The sequence below is a fragment of the Bos javanicus genome, chromosome 13 (assembly GCF_032452875.1).
Source record: "Bos javanicus breed banteng chromosome 13, ARS-OSU_banteng_1.0, whole genome shotgun sequence".
Lineage (NCBI taxonomy): Eukaryota > Metazoa > Chordata > Mammalia > Artiodactyla > Bovidae > Bos > Bos javanicus.
This window is the reverse complement of record NC_083880.1, coordinates 78,369,830-78,386,335: the sequence shown is the minus strand read 5'-3', so window position 1 is coordinate 78,386,335 and position 16,506 is coordinate 78,369,830. Positions and strand designations below refer to the sequence as shown.

The 16,506-nt window shown below is 52.3% G+C and overlaps 1 long non-coding RNA gene across 3 annotated transcripts; it reads right to left on the bottom strand.

The window, feature by feature from the left end:
• Window positions 1-400: 400 nt before the first annotated feature.
• Window positions 401-14,273, bottom strand: LOC133259890 (uncharacterized). 3 transcript variants are annotated; one of them, XR_009740573.1, is made up of 4 exons: window positions 12,788-14,273; window positions 12,150-12,229; window positions 6,084-6,149; window positions 401-2,423 (listed from the first exon to the last, which is right to left on the bottom strand). It is a non-coding gene; the product is annotated as an uncharacterized LOC133259890 (long non-coding RNA). The 3 variants fall into 3 exon arrangements; XR_009740572.1 differs by having other exon boundaries at window positions 3,429-6,149; window positions 12,150-14,273; XR_009740571.1 differs by having other exon boundaries at window positions 12,150-14,273.
• Between the last annotated feature and the right edge of the window lie 2,233 nt (window positions 14,274-16,506).

The window sequence follows — 16,506 nt, the reverse complement described above, 5'->3', positions numbered from 1 at the left end:
AGCAGTTTCTGGAAACTTTTCTAGAGATTCAGCTATTGTTTGCCCTCTACTCACTGTCTTTCCTTCTCCACCCTGCCACCTGGAAGGCAGAGGAGAAGGCTGGTGCTGTGGCCTCTGTGTTGGGGCATGAACAGGAAGACCACACCCTGGGGGTGGCAGAGTGGTGAACGGGACAGAGGGTGGGACACTGAGGGCCCCGTGGAATCTTCACACCCACCCCGAACTGCCTACATCTGGACGTTGTGCGTAGGAGAGGAAAATAAGCTCCCCTTGTTATTGCTGATGTTTTCAGATTAAGCTTCGTATATTTTATTATGAGTACATGTGTTTGGCCAAGGCAGTATAGTCTAATGAAAAATGTCAGAATATAGGCTGGGTCTTTTTATTTTAACATGTGCTCTATAGGGCTTTGTCTAGAATTTTAGCTGGAGTATTGGAAGAGCCCTGGGTCAGAGAAAGGAGGCCACTTTCCTGAGGCCACACAGCAGGGAAGGGGCAGAGCTGAAGTGTGACCCCAGGGCCCCAGGCCCTAACCCCTGACTCTCTTTCTCAGAAGCTCCCGGCTTGAGGTGTTGCTGGACTTCCCCCAGGACCGTGGGCGGAGTGGTCTATACTTACCCTGCCTTTTAGGCCATTAGGCTAGGAGGCCCTTCCTTATTTCTCAGGGGCCCAGAACATGCTGGGACTGAGAGAGAAGACCCTGAGTGTGGGGTGCAGTGGGGATTAAATCCTGGCCCTACTGCTGGCAAGCTGTGCATGTCCAGGAAGAGCCCAGTCTCGCTGAGCTTCAGTTTTATGACAGGTAACCTCCCTGGGCATGATGAGTGCCCTGCAGAATTCCTCAGGTGCCGCATTTAGAATTCTGGGGACTGCCCTGGTGTCCAGTGGCTAGGACTCCACGCTCCCAACGCAGGGGGACTGGGTTCCATCCCTGGCCAGGGAACTAGGTCCAACATGCATAACTAAGAAAGAGTTTGCAAGCCACAACTAAAGATCCCGCATGCTGCAACAAAGGCTGAGCATCCCCCATGCTACAAGTAAGACCTGGCATAGCCAACCGAACAAATACTTTAAAAAGTAGAATGTCTGGCGTTCATGAAGGATGGAGTACTGCATCCCACAGTGTGGAAACTTCTCAAGCACAGGTTGTATCATTGGTATTAAAAGGAGGTGGGCAACTTAATGCAAACTTTGGAATCAGTTTGGGTTCAAATCCTGGTCCCACACTGAACCACTGTGTGACCCTGAGCTAGTCATTCCCTTGTTCTGACTTTTCTTTGTGTCCTTGTCGGAAAATGTGGATTCATTCATTCATTCAATACACATGTGCTGAGCACCCCTCAGGCGGGCCAACACTGGGTGCTGAGATTCAGTGCTAGACAAGTCAGACCAAGTCCTCCTTGTGGAGCTGATTTTGAGCAGGGAAGGGAGTCAGACAGCAAAGAAACAGACGCACATGTAGCATGACCACAAGACACATGAGGCGAGCCAAAGCAGGGGGAGAAAGAGATGGAGGGAGGGGTTCTCTAAGACAAGGTGGTCAGGGAGGCCTCCCTGAAGATGTGGCAGAGACCTGAGTGTGTGAGATGTGAGGTTCTAGGGTAGCTGAGCCTGGTCTCCCTCATCACCCTGTAACTATTCCTGGGCCTCCCCCGGCTGAATTCTTCCCCAGAGCAGGAACTGTGTGGTGGCCAACTCTGTGTCCTGGGCACTAGCCCAGAGATGACTGGGTGAGCCAGAAACACTGGGTCCCAGCCGCACCCCCCCAACCCCCCCGCCATGCTGCATCCAGCCCATCAGCAAGGCTGCCTGTCTGGCTTCCTAAAGTCCTCTTGAATCCATCCACTTCTCTCTACCCACCCTCATCTCCTGCCTGGACTACTGCGGTAGCCCCCAGCCTTGGTCCCCCAGCTCCCACTTCACTCTCCCCACGTCACTGCCCACCCCACTCTCCCCACCTCTGTCTTCCCCATGGCATCTGCATCAGTTTCCCACGGCTGCTGTAGCAAATGATCACAAATTTCGTGGCTTAAGAGCACAAATTTATTTACTTAGAGTTCTGGAGGTCAGAAGTCTGAAATCAGTCTCTGGACTGAAGTCGAGATGCTGGCAGGGCTGGCTCCTGCCGGAGGCTCTGGGGAGAGGCTGTTTCCTTGTCTTCTCCAACTTCCAGTGGTGACTTGCATCCCTTGGCTTGTGGCCCCTTCTTCCCTCTTCAATGTGCCTCCTTTCAATCTGGTTCTGTCATTCTCTCTGCCTTCTCCTCTTCTGTGGTCAAACCTCCTTCAGCCTCCATCTTATAAGGACTCCCGTGATTCCGTTGGGCCCACTCAGATCATCCAGGATCATCTTCCCAGCTCAAGATCTTTAGCTAAATCATAGCTGCATAATTCCTTATGCCATACAAAGTGACGTTCAAAGGTCTGGGGGATTAAGAGGAGGATATTTGGGAAAGGGAGCATCATTCATCCGAAGGGATCTTGTTAGAACCTAAGTTAAGTCTTACGCCTTTTCTGCTTAAAATCACCCTATAAACCCCAGCTCCCTCAGAGCGCATGCAAAGCCCTTACAGTGGCCACAGAGTCCTACACAGCTGTGTGCTGGTTACTTCTCTAAGCTCCTCTCCAGCCCTGCTTGCTGGGCCTCAACACTCCATGCGTGCACCTGCCTCGGGGCCTTTGCACATGCTGTTCCCTCGGCCTGGAGCCTTCCGCCCTGCCTCTTCCCAAGGCTATTGCTTGGTATCCTTCAGGTCCCACTTCCTCAGAAAGGCCCCCTTGGACTCTGCCCTCCCTGTGACAGCCCTTCCCTCTCCCCACAGTCTGAACACAGTCTGAAGCTGTCTTTACTGTTTGTTTTCCTGTTGATTATCCACCATCCCCACAAGACTGCTATCTCTTAAAGACCCAGTAGGGCCGGTCTGTCTGGTTCTCTGCTGTATCTCCTGCACCAGAGACAGGGCCTGGCACCTAGCAGTGCTCAGGAAACCTTTGCTCCACGAATCCCTGTGAAGCCAGTTCCCAACAGCCCCCTCTGCTGTTGTGAATAAAATACAAACACATTTAAAGACATTCTGACTGTCCCGGTGACTTTTTGGCTTGATCTCTTTCTTCAGTCAGTGATTAAAACCCCATCTTCACATGTGAAAAAACAGTGAGGCCTTGTTTATACTAGGCACACAAGGGCTTCAAAGGGCCTGAAATAGAGGTTAGTTGAGGTCTCCTAAGGGCAGACGCCATCAGAAGTGGCCTTGGGTCTCGTGAGGGAAGAGCAGGGTCATGGGGTGGGAGCCCTGGCAGTGGGGCTCTCTGTCTGTGCCTCGGATTCCACGTCCGCGACTGGAGATTGTAACAGGGTTACTGCAGAGTTCTCACCTGTTCCACTTACAGCAGGGTTCTCACCTGTTCCACTTACAGCGGGGTTCTCACCTGTTCCACTTACAGCAGGGTTCTCAGCCTCCATGCTACTGACCTTGGGGGCTGGATCTTCCCTGGTGGCTCAGTCAGTAAAGAATCTGCCTGCAATGTGGGAGACACAGGTTCCATCCCTGGATCGGGAAGATCCCCTGGAGGAGGGCATGGCAACCCACTCCAGTATTCTGGCCTGCAGAATTCCATGGACAGAGGAGCCTGGAGGGCTACAGTCCATGGGTTCGTGAAGAGTTGGACACAACTGAGCAACTCTTATTTACTCATGTTCTCTGCTGTGGGGGCTGCCCTTTGCGGGGTGGGATGCTGAAAGGCATCACTGACCTCCATCCCTGAGATGCCAGGAGCATGTCCCCAGTTGTGAGAACGCCAAATGACCCCTGATGTAGCCTAAAGCCTCCTGAGGGGAAAAAAATCGTGCTGGGCTAAGAACTGCCACCTCAGTTGAAAGAGACGATGTAGGTAAGGCATCTGGCTCAAGTAGCCTGGCACTCAGCAGCTGCTCAGGAAATGGGGGCTGCTATCTGCTCAATAGGGTGGCTGGGCTGGACGCATGGCTCTGCCACTTAACAAGTTACCAGGTGGCCCTGAGAGAGTGACTCTAGCTTCCCGAGCCTCAGTTTCTTCATCTGGAAAATGGAACAATAATATCGCTCACTCTCTTGGGACTGTCAGGGGGCCTAGGGACCGTGCCCCATACCCGGTAGCTGCTTTAGCTTACTAACTCTGAGGATGAAGATGAAGGTGATGGCGGCTCCTGGGAGCAGTGGGGGCGAGAGAAAGGGCACTTTGCAAGTACAGCCTGGGGTCTCGAGACTGAGTGTGCCCCTGCATAAATGGGGACACGCAGTCACCCCTGCCCACCCCTGGGAGGGCAGCTGGCTCAGACCCTCGGCCCTGCTGGGGCGTTTAATAATTAAGCTGGATAAGGGATGACAGGGCTGGAAGGCCGGCAGCGAGCGGGCCCTGGCCTTGTTCGGCTTTGGTGACGTGACGGCCCTGGGATCATGGCCTTCTCAAGCCCATAAACAGGGGGCTGGGCCCTGAGGCAGGCAAGGCCGGGCCAAGGTCTGTGACAGTGGCCTTGTGTTCGTGTAGCGCCGGGGGTGGGCGGGGGGACGCCTGGCGGCAGTGGGGCCAGGGGCACTCTGGAGCAGGGGCTCTTTTCCGTGGGGTCAGCTCTCCCCTCTCCCCTGCTTGCACCCTCTTTCTCTCTTGCCTTGCCCACCCCCTCTAGTTGTCACCTCCAGTGTCTCTGGCTCTCATCACCTGCCGAGTGCTGCCAGAAGGTTCCCTGCAGCTGGACTCCCACCATCCCTGTTGTGGAGGGGGCACCCTGCTCCCTCCCCAAATGAATAAGGCCTGTGACTGCGGGCCCCAGCCCCCAGGTCAGGAATCAGAGGCCAGGAGTGCTGAGTCACCAGCCCCCAGGGCAGAGCCACGTCCCGCCCAGGTCTGGGGTCTCCCAAGCTTGCACTTAAACCTCACACCCCTCTGATCTCTGCTGTCTGTCTGTCTGTCCCCCTCACCTGCCCGCAGCTTTCTCTAAACCACTTTCTATTGCTGTTTTTCTGCATCTCTGGGTCTCTCAATTTCCACCTCAATTTCCCCTTTCATGTCCTGGGTCTTCCTCCCCCGCCCTCGGGGTCCCTTCCTTCTGGTTCTGTGTTCCTCTTCTCCGCCTCCGAGTCTCTGCGTCTTGAACTCTGTCTGTTTCTCCCTTTCCTGTTCGCTCCCCCCTTGCCTGTCTCTCCTGACCGCCCCGCCTCCGGCCCGTCTCCCTGCAGCCAGCCCTTGTCCCCACGCCAGCACATTATGTCCCTGGTCAAAGCCTGACGTCAGGCGGGGCCTGGCGGGCGGCCACGGCCGCTGCCGGGCAGGCAGAGGGAGCCGCGCTTTCCCGTCCCCAGCGCCCGCCCGGCCCTTCAGCCTGGGGCTCCGAGTCTCCCCGCCTGGCCTCCCTGGCCAGAGTGAACGGTGGTGCTTGGCAGCCACCTGGTCCGGGGGCCGGGGACTGCAGTTCACACGCCTCTTTCTCCCCTTCAGCCTAGCCCCCGGGCTGTAAGAGACAGCTCCTGGGCCTGCCTGGTCCCCAAGGGGAGATGCTGCAGCCTGGGACAAGACCCAGGGCTCAGTGCTTACTGTGTGACCTCGGGCGAGTCACCCAGCCTCTCTGAGCCTCATCTCTCCCCTCATCTGCAGGGAGGGTCAACTCTAACAGGGGGCTTACAGCCTGGGAAGCGCTCAGCTCACTGCGGGAACGGGGTGTCACCACAGGGCGCCCCCCAGCAGTCTTCAACAGGGGAAGCTTCGGAGAGGGATGGGGGTCTGGATGACGCAGGATTGGGGGACACAGCTGGTCTTCAGAGGGCAGGGACCTGCATGGAGTGGGCGGGGGGATGGCCAGGCACCATGAAGGAACACCCCACCCAAAGTACAAACAGTGCCCCTGCCGGGAAATCCTGCCCAAGCCCAGTTGGTCTCAGGCCCCATCAGAGCCTGAAGAAGTGGTTTAAAAAATGTCATATTTCTTGTTTGGTTTGTTTGGTTTTCTCCCCCTCTGATTTTCAAAAGCAATGCCAATTTCCTTGAAGGACATCTTGAAGGGCACCTGAGCATCCTGGTTTAAAACAGACTTTGGGGGGTTAGACCAACCTGGGTTCAATCCAGCTGTGTGACTTCTGGCCAGGGGCTTCATCAGCTGAGCCTCAGTTTCCGCATCTGTCAAATGGGAACAATGAACAAGACACATTAGAGAGTTACTGTGAAAAGCAGGCAAAACAATGCCTTTCAAAGCACAGAGGTCTGTTTTCTTGTCTTTTTTATTCTTCTAATTTTAAATATAGGAGTTACGGAGAAGTACGGAGATGAAAACAAGAAGGCCCCCCTCCAGAGAGAAACAACACACAGATTTTTTGTGGAAATTTGGCTTAGTTAATTTATTTGTCCTGAGTTCCTTCTCTGGCCTGCTTTTTCATTTTTCACAAAAATAAAACCTGATTTGAAGTTTCATTTGAAAATATCTTTGCTTATTTTTATTATTGTTGTTTGTTTTTTCATCCGTGCATACTCAATCAGTTTAAGGGGCCTCCAGTGAGCTATGAGGTTGTCTCTCCCACCCCGGCCTCTGGCTCTGCTTCCTGGAAGCCAGCACAGTTAGCAGATTCTCACATGTCCTTCCTTCCTTTCCTGGGGTTAAATCATCTTTGGACACATGACTTCCAATTCCTCTATTCATTTTGGTTTTGTTTGTGTTTTTCAACTCACTTAATTATAAAGTATGACATTGCTTAAAAAAATCAGAACGCACAAAGAGAAGAAAGGGGAAGATAAGAAAAGTGGAATCTCCTGAAACCTTACTTCCCCTTCCACAGTTTGGAGTACATCCTTTTAGGCTTCTTCCATCACCTGACGTCTCTGCACATTCTTGCCTTCCCAGGTATCTTTTTTTCTTTAGCTCTGATCAAAGCTTGTGATGATATATTTGTATTTGATGATTAGATATTCTGATCATTATCTGCCTTCTCCACTGTGCAGAAAGTTCCAGGAGGCAGGGAGGGTCACGTCTGCGGCCCCCACAGCCAGCAGGGTGCTAGCGCACAGTAGGCCTGCACTGAATATTTTCCGAATGAAGGAAGGAATGGGTGACTTCTCTAAGGGGTTACATAATGTATTATCCTACCCTGTGACCTATTTCTTCCCACTTAGCATATCGGGTACATCTTTCCACGTCTCTAGCTAGGCAGCAAATCTCCATTTTTCATGTCTGCACGGAGGCACCACAATAAACAGCTTTTTGATGCTGACCAGAGACTTCTGCCCCGAACTGGGAAATTCTTTTTCAAACACAGATCCCTTAACGAATTCCATATGAGCCACCCGTGCCCCAGCCCTTCGGCCGTTTACTTTCAGCCTGACACTTCATGGGTTTCACGGGCCCATTGTTTTTTGGGACAAATCAAGATTTATTGTCTCTCACTGACATGTTTTTCCAGAGAAGCTTAAGAGTGAAAAACTCATCCCACTCCCATCCCACTGTTTCCGCCAGTTGCCAGTGAAGTGTTCCGTACATGTGCTGAAGTTGGGAAACTGGGTATAACCCTTCCCTTCCTGGCTGCCTCCGTGCATACAGCACATGTCAAACCCGTTCCTACCCCAGGGCCCTTGCACCGGCTGTTTCCTCTGCCGGGAATACGCTTCTCCTGGCTTGCTTACTTCAGATCTCTGCTCAAATGTCTTCTTCTAAGACAGGACTTCACAACCTTTTTTTTTTTTTTAAATTAGCCTCTCTAAGTTACTTATCCAGTGTTATCTTTCTTCCTAAAGCTTCCTTTCTTAAGTTTTACCTGGTGGCTCAATAGTAAAGAATCTGCCTGCAATGTAGGAGAACTGGGTTTGATCTCCGGGTGGGAAAGATCCCCTGGAGAAGGAAATGGCAACCCACTGCAGTATTCTTGCCTGGAAAATCCCACGGACAGAGGAGCCTGGCAGGCTACAGTCCATGGGGTCGTAAAGGACTGAACAATGAATATCATGTCACATTATGTTTCGTTACACTCATATTTTGGATCACATTCATATTTAGTGTCCATGCCCACCGACTACGCTTGTTATCTTTCCTACAGTAGCCCCAGCACCTAAAACAGAGCCTGGAGTATTGTTGTTGCTCAGTCGCTCAGTCGTGTCTGACTCTGTGAACCCAGGGACTGCAGGTTGCCAGGCTCCCCTGTCCTTCACTGTCTCCCTGAGTTTGCACAAATTCATGTCCATTGAGTCAGTAATACAATCTAGCCATCTCATCCTCTGTCCCTCCTTCTCCTCCTGCCCTCAGTCTTTCCCACCATCAGGGTCTTTTCCAATGAGTCAGCTCTTTGCATCAGGTGGCCAAAGTTTTGGAGCTTCAGCTTTAGCATCAGTCCTTCTAATGACTTATTCAGGGTTGATTTCCTTTGGAATTGACTGGTTTGATCTCCTTGCAGTCCAAGGGACTCTGAAGAATCTTCTCCAGCACCACCAGTTAGAAAGTATCAATTTTTCAGTGTTCAACCTTCTTTATGGAGCATTGTAGGCGTTCAGTATTGGTTGAATCAAGAAATGCTAATTCCAAGATTCCAAGCTTCCTTCCAAGGCTGAGAACTGACTGTCATTATTCATTCATTCAAGATTTATCTGTTGTGCCAGATAAATCTCCGTGTGCCAGAGCTGCCTGGGTGCTGGGAGGACTACAGTGGGTGAGGCAAACAGGCCCTGCCCTTAAGGGGTGTGGGCAGTGGTCGGAGAGACACAACCACAGCCGGAGGAGGACATCAGGCTGACTTGCTGGCCTCGGGTGGTGGAAAGAGAAAGGGGCCTGTGACCTGACAGATGTGGATTGCCGGCTCTCACTCAGCTTTTGCAGAGCTGAGTTAACTGCGAGGCTGACACAACCAGGAACGATATCCTTGTTCCCTTTATTGCCTGCTGTTCCTGCATCATAAGTGGAGAAGAAATGAAAAAGTGTTGCCAGAAACCTCTCTGCATTCCTCCCACAGGCCCAGCTGGGTCTTTGCTTGTGGAACTAAGCTCTGCCCTACTTTCTGGCTGCCCTGCACGTTGCATCCTCCACGTCAGGGACGTTCCTACCCTAGTGGCCACAGCTCCCTGACAGAGATGCCGGAAGATGCACGTTCCCAGCCTCGCTTGGCTTGGTGCAGGCCTGGGACTTGGGGCTCTACCAATCAGACACGCCTGCTAGAGATGTGTAATCAGAGAAGGGCAGGACAAGAGGTGTGGAGGAGAATGGACCTGGCCCTCAAGGATGCATTGGGAGGGGTCCCAGGAGAGCAAGCAGGCTCCCTTCTGGACAGCCCTGCCAGAAGACCTGGGCCTCGTTTCTGGCTGAATAGCCCTCAGTCCTAACTCTGTGCCCACCCCGGGATGACAAGTACTAACAGGTATTAAGAATGTTCATTGGAAGGACTGATGCTGAAGCTGAAGCTCCAATACTTTGGCCACCTGATGTAAAGAGCCAACTCATTGGAAAAGACCCTGATGCTGGGAAAGATAGAAGGCAGGAGGAGAAGGGGGCAGCAGAAGATGAGACAGTTGGATAGCATCACAACTCAGTGGACATGAATTTGAGCAAACTCCGGGAGATGGTGGAAGACACAGCAGTCTGGTGTGCTGCAGTCCATAGGGTCACGGAGTTAGACATGACTTAGCAACTAAACAACAAGAACAAGATTATTCATGTTCTTTGACTCCTAAATCCCTCTTCTGGAATTCTAATCTGAGAAGATAATCACAAATAGTGAAAGATGCACCAAGATGTTTGCAGTAGAATTATGTAGAGTCGTGAGGAATCAGAAACTACCTAAACACCCTGTGACCAGGGAATGGGTTTAGTTAATCAGGCAATGATCCTGAAAAGAAGCCAAGAACTGATTGCTCCAGCGAAATATTCGTGGGACGCTCAGGGTTAAATGTTAGTGGGGCGCTCAGGGTTATGTACATCCTTGAGTGGCCAAAGAAAACCAGAAAACAGGTGAAAGAAAAGCTTGTTTTTCTCTCTTACACAAAAGAAGTGTGGAGATGTTAGTCCAGGGCTGGTGGGGTGGCTTCATACATTCGTCAGGGATTCTTTCTTCTAGGCTTCTACCATGGCCCAAGATAGCCACTCAGTTCTGGCCACAACTCTGCATTCCAGCCAGTGAGGAGGCTGGGAAAAAGCACAGGCACTCTCTCCGTAAGGACTTGGACATTATACCCCATGAACTTGTCACATGGACACACTTAGCTGCAAGAGAGACTGGGGAGAGACTTGCCTGGTGGTCCAGTGGTTTAGACTCCAAGCTTCTGATGCAGAAGGCACAGGTTTGATCCCTGATTGGGGGACTAATATCCCACATGCCACATGGTATAGCCAAAAAAAAAAAAAAAAGGCTGGGGAATGTAGTTTTTTTTCTGGGTGGTCACTTGCCCAGCTAAAATTTGAGATTTTTATTACTAAAGAAGAGGGAGAGATCAGAGAATTGGAGGGAAGCATGGGTCTTTGCCACAATAACAACAATTAAAATAACATCCAAGAGGAGTCTGTGATAACATTTAAAAATTGTACAGTTTAGGAAAAGCAAGATTTGAAGTTGTGTGTAGAGTGTGATTGCAACTGCACAACAAAATTTCTAAACAGAGGAAGCCACTCGGAGGACAAAACTGTTGGAAAGTTAGCCTTTATGGGGGGTCCTATCAGAGATGTCGTGTTTTCTTTTCTCTCTGTATTTTCCAAATGTCAGTAATTGAGGAGACCTAAGTTCCTGAGAGAATCTCTGTGCAGATTATAGAATCTACTTGAGCTATAGTTCATGTCATGCAAGTTTTTTCCTCGAATGTGTCAAGGTGGCCAGACAGGGAAAGAAGAAATGAAACGATCTCGAGTCACAGACAACATGATTGTAAATGGAGAGAAAGCCAAGGAACCCACAGAAAGTGGCTAGAAAAAGAGGGCCCTGGGACTTATCACAGGTTCAAGTCACAGCTGTGCTGAAATGCCAGCTCCGTGACCAGAGATAAACCAGCCGCCTCCCTGTGTCTGCATGAAGGAAGAAGAGCCTCCGCCTCTGGGTGTGATGAGGGCCCAGAGGAAGCAGCTCCCGCAGAGCGCAGGCTGCAGGCCTTGGCGTGGAGCAGGCTCTCCACCAGATGCTCTCGGGCAATTCTGTCCTCCTAGGGGACATGCGGCAGTGTCGGGAGACCTTTACCACTGGAGCAGAGAAGAAGCTACCGGCATCTAGTGGACGAAGGCCAGGGATGCTGTTAGCATCCTGCAATGCACAGAGCAGATTCCCTCCGCAGGGACTGTGCTGTGTGCTGTGCTCAGTCGCCCAGTGGAGTCCGACTCTTTGCGACCCCATGGACGGCAGTCCACCAGGCCCCTCTGTCCATGGATTTCCCAGGCAAGAATACTGGAGTGGGTAGCCAGTCCCTTCTCCAAGGATCTTCCCGATCCAAGGATTGAATCTGGGTCTCAGGCATTACAGGCAGCTTCTTTACCATCTGAGCCACCAGGGAAGCCCCTAGAGAGACTATCCAGCCCCAGATGTCATTGGTTCTGAATTGAGAAGCATTGCTCTCAGCACACCCCAGCTGTTACCACTGTGGGGCTTGTTTCCTGGCTTTTGCTGTCATGAACCGCGCAGTTGTGGTCAGCGGGGTCACACGCCAGTGGACATGTGTTCTGAGTGTAGAGTCGCTACAGCAGCCCTGCTCTGCCCTTTCCGAGCCTCCTGAATGCCCCCAAGACGTCTCCTTCCTCTTATCTTGGGCTCTACACTATGGGTTTGGAATGTGTCTGTGCCCAGGGGAGCTGAGAGAAGGGACAGGACGGCCGACAGCCCCCCACGCAGTGAGGAAACCTGCGGCCTCTGCAGGGCGGTTTCTGCCCTGAGCTTCCTACCCTGTGGCTCTGCTCCGCTCCTTGCCTCCACCCAAAACCCCCTGAGGCAGGTGCTGCCATCGCCTCCACGCCTCCATGTCAGAGAAGGGGAAACAGGCTGCGAGGCAGAACAGGAGACGGCAGCCGGCCCCAAAGGCGGCTCGCTGCCCCCAGACCTGGCTGGTCTGGCCCCCGGGTCCTTGTCCCGACTGCACGTCAGAACCACCTGGGGACTGAAAACCCCCGGGTCCCGCGTGGCCCCACTGACCCGATCAGATCAGGCTTGGGTTTCGGAATCGAGCTGATCTTACCTGGATTCTTGGCTCCTTCACTTTCTGGCTATGTGACCTGAGGTCAGTGACTTCACCTCTCTGAGCCTCAGGTTTGTGCTCTGAAAAAAAGGGCAGTGTTAGCTGCCCGCTCGGAGGTTGACCACGAGGATTCAGCGAAATGCCCCATGTAGGCACGTGAGAGTGTGTGTGTGAGTGTGTGTGTGTGTGTGTGTGAGTGTGTGTGAGTGTGTGTGTTTAAGCTCTTTAATTAATTCTGTTGTGCCTGGCTAGTTACCTATCAATTCATGCATTATCCATCCAATCATCTATCCATCCATCCAGTCATCTATCCACTCATTTATCCAACACATTTATTTGACACAAACTGTGCGCCTGGCTGGGCTTCAGTCCCTGAGGACACAGAAGTTCCCCTCATGAAACTGACAATAGCAGCGTTGAGAGAACAGAGTGGAAAATAAATGAATAAATATGTTGCATAGAGTCCCATGTAAACAGCATGGGACGGAACTCCTCTTCCGGATGGGGTGAGACGCCCATGTCTTCTGTCTGCCTTTCCAGACCCCCTTCCCCCTGCACCGTGTCTCAGGGCAGATTTGTGTGCAGAGCGTCAACCTGGGGAGCCCATGCCTCCCCACGGCAGACACAAGAAAACTCACTTTCGCAGCCTCTCTCGCAGCTTGGGTGCAGGCGTAACAGCTGTGTTTGAGAAACAGCAAGGGGGCCTTGGAGGTAGAGGTGGGACTTGGAGTTCAGACAGGTCCAGGGGCTTGTCTGAAACCGAGCAGCGGGGGCGTGGACGAGGCTGAACCTGAATCCAGATGAGCTGGAGTGGATTCGCCGACTCCAGCTCTTCCCTGGTTTGTGGTCCTCACTGCAGGAAGGTTGCGTCGCATTGAAAGGCAGGGATGGAAAATTAAGAAGCTCTGCCAGCCTTACAAGCTGAGGCCCACCTCGGTATCTGTCAGTCACATCCAGGCCTGGGCCTTGCATTTCATAAGCATGGGCTGGCAACAATCCTACCAGGTAGGATGAGCAAATCTGGGTTTGGAGTCTAGGTTTGGAGAGAGGGGTCAAGCAATTTGCTTGAGGCCAGACAGAGAAGGATCGGGACACAAACCCACTGTGTATCTCCAAAACCTTTGCTCTTCGGAGTGCACCCAGCTTCCACCAAGGAGACCCACTGATGACGTAGCACCGTCGTGTCTGACCCTGACCACACTCTGAGTCAGGGTCGGCATGTCAGACTTCTTCCCACTTCCAGATGAAACCCAGAGGCACGACATATGGTAAGCTCTCAGTAAGTAACATGCCAGCACTGCAAGAAAGCATAACCAACTTACAGGATTTTGCTTGAGAATCTCAGAGGCTCAGAGGCTCTTCCTTCTCACATTATTTTTTTTTTCCTGCTAAATATCCCTCATGTGAAAACTCTAGCTGACTCATTCTTTGACCTCATTTAATTCTTCTAAACTGGTGACTTTGAGATGGGGGCAGTGTAAAGCATTATCCCCCATCCCCAACCTGGGCTGTAGCACTTTTCTGTCCCGCTCTCCATCTATCCATCTATCTATCTGCCAACAATCCACCCACTCACACATCCAGCCAACTGTCCTATTCACTCTCTCCAACATTCCGTTATTCCTCCACTGATCCATGAATCCAATCGTTCTCCATCCATCCATCCAGCCATCCTGGTACCCACCAATCCATTCACCCACACTTCTACCCACCTACCCAGTTTACTCAACTCTACCCAGCCTTCCCCAACAGTGGAAACAGTGTCAGACTTTATTTTTGGGGGGCTCCAAAATCACTGCAGATGGTTACTGCAGCCATGAAATTAAAAGACGCTTACTCCTTGGAAGGAAAGTTATGACCAACCTAGATAGCATATTCAAAAGCAGAGACATTACTTTGCCAACAAAGGTCTGTCTAGTCAAGGCTATGGTTTTTCCTGTGGTCATGTATGGATGTGAGAGTTGGACTGTGAAGAAGGCTGAGCGCCGAAGAATTGATGCTTTTGAACTGTGGTGTTGGAGAAGACTCTTGAGAGTCCCTTGGACTGCAAGGAGATCCAACCAGTCCATTCTGAAGGAGATCAGCCCTGGGATTTCTTTGGAAGGACTGATGCTCAAGCTGAAACTCCAGTACTTTGGCTACCTCATGGAAGAGTTGACTCATTGGAAAAGACTCTGATGCTGGGAGGGATTGGGGGCAGGAGGAGAAGGGGACGACAGAGGATGAGATGGCTGGATGGCATCACTGACTCAATGGACGTGAGTCTGAGTGAACTCCGGAGTTGTTGATGGACAGGGAGGCCCGGTGTGCTGTGATTCATGGGGTCGCAAGGAGTCGGACACGACTGAGCGACTGAACTGAACTGAACTGATCCTGCCTTCCATTCAATTCTTCGCTGATCCATACATTCAAGCATCATCCATCTGTCCGTCATCCATCTACTCAGTAAAAACATACCAACTATCGCCTTTGTGCTGAGCGCTACACCAGACTCAGAGACGCTAGAAACAAACAGGGTTGGTGCTTGACCTCAGAGTACGACGGGAGAGACAGATACGAGGGATGCTATAGGAAGGGCTCATTCATTCATTTTTTCCACATGTATTCCATACCTCCTCCTCTGTGTCGAGCAGCAACAGATGCTGGAGAACAAAGATACAGGAGCCGAGGTCTTGGGCACACGTCCTGGTGATAGAGACAGAAGCAAATATGAGCCCAGGCGGGAAGTGCTCGTTCCGCGATCACTTTCCTGTTCAGCACGTGTTCGCTGATGCCTCCCACTTGCCAGACCTGAGCCCTGGGGACGCCAAGGTACAGAAGACTCGGCCTCAACCACCCGGAGCACAGTCCAGTGGAGGAAACGGTCCAGTGGAGACGTTCAGCAGAACGTGATATGAGCTGCTATGATATGATGAGGGTGAGAGCAGGGGTCCCCGGAAGCGAGGAAGGCGGCCAGTGGAGCTTTCTGGAGGAGCTGGGGCCAGGTCTGAGCCCAGAGGATGACGGGGTCTCCTCAGTTAGCACCGCTTTCCCGGGCTTCCCACGACTTTCTTTCCTCCCTTCTTGCAGGACAGGAAGGTCAGACCGAGGGCCCCCAGGACACCGCCCCCTCCCACCCAGACAGCTCTTTTGAGGCTCGGACTCAAGTTTTGTCTTGGGACAAGGCCCTGGGCAGCTGGCCGGCTGAACCTTGGAGACTGTCCCGCAGTGACCAAGGCCCACTGCTGACACTGAGGTTGTTTGTGCAAATGTGCTCCATTTGCCAGGCGGCCTTGTTCACAGAAGAGAAACAACGGCTCTGCTGGCGTGACGTATGGTGGGGTGTTGGGGGGCTGAGACTGTCTGCCCTGTATGGTGCCCTGGGGAACGGGGACACGGGTGCCGGTAGGGGCGGTGTGGGAAGGACAGAGCAGGGCGGAGATGGAGGGCAGCAGGGGCCAGAGCGTGCAGAGCCTCGCAGGCCTCAGGGAGGACTCGGGGCTTGATCGCAATGGTAACAGGAAGATTTGCTAAGTCGCTTTAGTCGTGTCCGACCCTGTGCGACCCCATAGACGGCAGCCAACCAGGCTCCCCCGTCCCTGGGATTCTCCAGGCAAGAACACTGGAGTGGGTTGCCATTTCCTTCTCCAGTGCATGAAAGTGAAAAGTGAAAGGGAAGTCGCTCAGTCGTGCCCGACTCTTAGCGACCCCGTGGACTGCAGCCCACCAGGCTGCTCCATCCATGGGATTTTCCAGGCAAGGGTACTGGAGTGGGGTGCCATTGCCTTGCTTTGAGCTGGATTCAAATGGACTAAGACATAAGATTCACAACCTCCAGAGAGTATTACTTTGCTACACAGAAGAAACCAGCACAACATTGTAAAGCAAACCGTACTCCAATAACGATTAATAATAATAATAACCCCTCCAATAGCTAGCAGTTAAACCACTTGGGTATTCATTCCTTCCCCCAGTAGTTGAGCGCCTACTCTGTTCCAGACACTCTTCCAGGCACTGGAGAGAAACAAAGGGGGTTGGATACAACAAACTCAGACTCTGCCTTCCTGGGGCCAGAGGGGTCACAGACCCTACAGCAAATAATCATACGGTCAAACACAGTGATCAGAGCCACCAGGGAGGGCTTCTCCGAGGTGATGCAAAGGCAGCTGGTTAGGTGCTTCATTTGGCCGGTGTACATGGAGCAGCAAGTGTGTCAGAGACTGTGCTGTGTGCAAGGGGTGTCGCACGAGCCAGGCAGACCCAGTCCGTGCCCTCGAGGCGTGGACAGCCAGTGGAGGAGACACACCAGTAAGTGGACTGCACCAGCCTGGTGAGGGAAAGGCAGCTAGGGCACCGTGGGAGCAGGGAGGGCTTCCTG